Consider the following 4,016-nt stretch of genomic DNA (forward strand, 5'->3'; position numbering starts at 1 on the left):
AAGAAAGAAAGAAAGAAAGAAAGAAAGAAAGAAAGAAAGAAAGAAAGAAAAAGAAAAGAAAAGAAAAGAAAAAAGAAAAGAAAAGAAAAGGAAAGGAAAGGAAAGGAAAGAAAAGAAAAGAGAAGAAAAAGAAAAAGAAAAAGAAAAACCCTGCCTGGGGCTTAGGAAGAAGTAACACAAAACCTGAGATTTGAGGGACAATGAAGAAGACTATTGCTATTGAAGAGGGACCAGTATAGGTCTGAAGTCACTGATCTCCCCTGAGAACAGACAGAAATAGTGGAAAAGCAGATGGAACATATGACTGAATACATCAAATACTAAAATTTGTGACTCAGTCCAGCTTGGAATTTGGGTAAATTTTCTGTAATTTTATGTACAAATTTTGTGCAGAAACTCTGGAGTTTTAAAGAAGTTGAGTGGTGTTTGCACATGTGTGGGCTTAGGGGAAAACAACGCAAAACAAGTGGAGTTCGAGGTCTGCCAATCAAAGTGACCCATAGTTAAATTCACTGACTTTGGTTGGGACTCAGAGAGTTTCACACTAGGAACAAAGTGGACAGGAAACCCACTATACTTCATAGGAACTGAGCCTGAAGTCAAGAATCTCAACTGGTGACTGGATTAAGGGGATCCAGTACTGCCAAGGTCCTGTCTTTTCTGCAGCAAGGTAACATCATATTTGGACTCCATTTTTCTTTAAATCCTGTCCATTCAATTTCTGAGGCTGAAGAGATAATGATCTGAGCACAGCAGGAAAATACAATGGAATAGAATGAAAACCTGAGTCCCAGAGGGCATCCAGATGTAGAAGCTAGCAATGCCAACACCAGTGTTTTTTATGTACTTTAATAAATTACAAATAAATTAAAGAGAATATGGATCCCATACTGTAACCACAGTCAATTCCCTGACCTGGTCTGCCTGAAATATGCCAGGTGCTCTCACAAATGCCCAAAACCTGATAGTGTGAAGGAATGGAAGAAGGTGATTATGGCATCACTAGACACTGTAAAAGGTGCTTTTTACTCATTCTCACTCTGTCCTGTGCACATTCTCTACATGAATAAACAAGAAAAGACTGTATGACACTTAGCAGAGAAAGAAAAATGAAGATTACAGAATTCAAGAAAGGAAGGATGAGCACAATACTAACAGAATTTGGCACAAACATTTCCTGCATGATTCTAAAAGATGTCGGAGGAGGAGCAATGTTCAGCATATGTATTCGTACAGAGGCATTTGTATCAGTGAACACATGAAGATCTTACTCAAACGCAGCCTTCCTTGCTTGTTGGTAGACTCCATGAGGACTGTCTGAAATTCCAAGATCTGAATTCCACATGTGTTGCTGCTCTCTCAGACCTCAGTGTATAATAGGTGACTTGTTGGCCCTTTTTCCTTTCTGTAAAGGAAAAAAACATTTTCTTTGGGGAATCTGAGGGTTTGGATGGAGTGAGGGGAAGAACGGGAGAATCTTGACAACAGGAAACCACTTTTCACTTTCTGAGTGAAAACTCATTTGCATGGTATGAGAGTTCCTTCCCAGAAAACAACATACCTTCCAGGTTATGAACAGTGGAACTCACAGCTCTTGGTTTTGAATAGCTGAGCTGGTCATTTATAGTCCCTGACTGTAAAACAGATTAGACAAAAGACTTTTAATAATAAATTATTGTATGACAATGTGGATGTACTTAACAGTACTAAATTGAACACTAGAAAATCATTAGGAGAGTACATTTTGTGTTACCACATAATTTAGTTAATTCTATTACAGCACAATTAAGACTAAAAGAGCTTCAGCTGGTGGCTAGTGGTGGTTAAGGCAGCTGGATCCCACATGGACTCCTGTATGATTTGAGTCCCAGACCCAGTGACTTGGAAAGTATATCCAGTGTGGTCATGCATGCGTGACACAGAATTCAGAAAGAAGAGACAAAGGAGAAGGGATAGCTGCACAGCCACTTCCCAAGGGGTCTGGGCACATTATCATTTTCCCTCTTTTTTTCTCTCCCTCTTAGTCTCTCCAGTAAGCACAAGTATCTAGCAAATTAAATAGTAAAAAACAAACAAACAAACAAAAAGTTTAAATCATTTTAAAGCAAGTGAAGCAAGTGTTAAATACCTGGTCTGTGCTTTCCATCATCAATGGAAGTAACTTTTTGGAACCCATTGCTTCTTGGTCTTCAGTGGAGCAGTTTCCTTCCAGGTCTGCTGTTTCACAGACCTCATTTTCACTTCTTGGGCAGAATCCATTAAGAGTGATAGGAAACCAAAACAAAATATTCTCACTAAAACTCAATTCTAAGCACAAAAATTTCCCATTCATATCATGTAATTTTAATCTTTTGAGATATGGCATATGATGAAAGCCTAAATCACAATATAAAAAAAAAAGCCAGAGGGCATCCTGTTGTAGAAGCTAGCAATGCCGGCACCAGTGTCTTTTATGTACTTCAATAAATTACATGTAAGAGTGTATGTGCCACCTCTGAAATGCAGCAGAATTCACTGCTCAAGAGAAAATGCATCCCACACAGTGACCACACTCGATTCCCTGACCTGCTCTGCCTGAAACATGCCAGGCACTCTCACAAAGGCCCAAAACCTGATAGTGTAAAGTAAAGAAAGAAGGTGATTACAGCATCACCAGGCAGTGTGAAAAGTGCTCCTTACTCTTTCTCTGTCTTTCTCTGTCTTTCTCTTTCTCACTGTCTATCCTGTGCACAGTCTCTACATGAATACAGTTTAAAAGCTTGTATGACGTTCAGCAGAGATTAACAAAGCTGAGATGTACAATAGAAATCATGAAAATCCTGAGGAAATGATGGAAATAACTTTCAATTTTTGTGCAAGTGTTTTCTTTTCCTATGAAGATGAGAAACAAGGCAAAACCATGAGGTATCAATATTTCCTGACATCTATAACTTTCTTGCTTATGGTATAAGAGGATAGATGACTGGGTAATAAGGGGAAAGAAAAGAAGGTGGAACTAGTTCAAGGCAGGACCCAGTGGTTTAAGTGCTATGTATCTGAGGCGGGAATGCCTATGGCCGATACAGTTCAAATCATATGCCCAGGGGCTTGAAAAACATGTTGGTGTGTGTGTGTGTGTGTGTGTGTGTGTGTGTGTGTGTGTGTGAGTGTGTATATCCTAACGGGATAGAGAAATTGGGGTGGTAAAGACTGTGGCTCAACTCTGCCCCACTGGGGGGTGCTTTTTTATTTCTCTCTCTCTATCTAGCACACATGCCCTCTGCCAATAGTGAAAACAAAAAAAACTTTAAGATAAAAACTAAGAGAAATGGCTTACTTAGTGGAATACTTATAGAAAACAGTAACCTACAGTTCACATTGAAAATCATCAGTTCCATATTAAGAGGGGTACAGACTATTCAACTTGGCTACCCACTGTCACTCATCTCTCACTTTTTTTTTTTTTCGGTTTGTCTAGGTATTGGAGGGCAGTGTTGAATAGTGTGATCATCACCCAATTTTAAAAAATGAAATATACTTCCTAGTCCCTTAAATATTAAAAGTCCTTTTGCTATTAGTACATCAGTTGCCCAATACACTTTGAGAGGAGGATTGGCCCTCAAACTCCCTGATGTTGACTATCGTCAACAAGAGAAACTGAAGAGCTCAGATCACACATAGACATAAAGGCTCAGAAGGCAAACTAGAATAAAATGGAGCAGCGAAACTCTAAGCCCTGAGTCTTTACATTTCCAACACTCACTTTGCAATCTAGAATGTATACTTTGAATGTCATTCACAGTTTCCATAGTTTCTTTAAATCTTAGGATGTTGTCCTTCAACAAACCATATGGAATCAGAAACATTTACTCATTTCTTTTATTTCTATTTTCAGAATATAATGTTCACTGCCTCCTTTCTAAAAAATGTATGTGGTTGGAGGAAGTATCTTAAATATAAGTGCTTCATCAGAGATGCATATTTTCTTGAAGCAATGTTTTGAATTCATAGATCTACATAAATATATAAGAATTAGA

General features: G+C 38.3%; 1 long non-coding RNA gene across 1 annotated transcript in view; it reads right to left on the reverse strand.

Moving 5' to 3' along the window:
• The window catches only part of LOC102492143 (uncharacterized), a 6,606-nt gene extending 4,336 nt beyond the window's left edge, over positions 1–2,270 (reverse strand). The window contains exons 1-3 of the long non-coding RNA XR_334849.3: positions 2,129–2,270; positions 1,562–1,634; positions 1,272–1,405 (exon numbers count right to left, since the gene is read on the reverse strand). This is a non-coding gene — a long non-coding RNA (uncharacterized LOC102492143). The remainder of the gene's footprint in view (positions 1–1,271; positions 1,406–1,561; positions 1,635–2,128) is intronic.
• Positions 2,271–4,016: the final 1,746 nt, after the last annotated feature.

Source organism: Tupaia chinensis, unplaced genomic scaffold (assembly GCF_000334495.1).
Source record: "Tupaia chinensis unplaced genomic scaffold, TupChi_1.0 Scaffold000293_1, whole genome shotgun sequence".
Classification (NCBI taxonomy): Eukaryota; Metazoa; Chordata; class Mammalia; order Scandentia; family Tupaiidae; genus Tupaia; species Tupaia belangeri.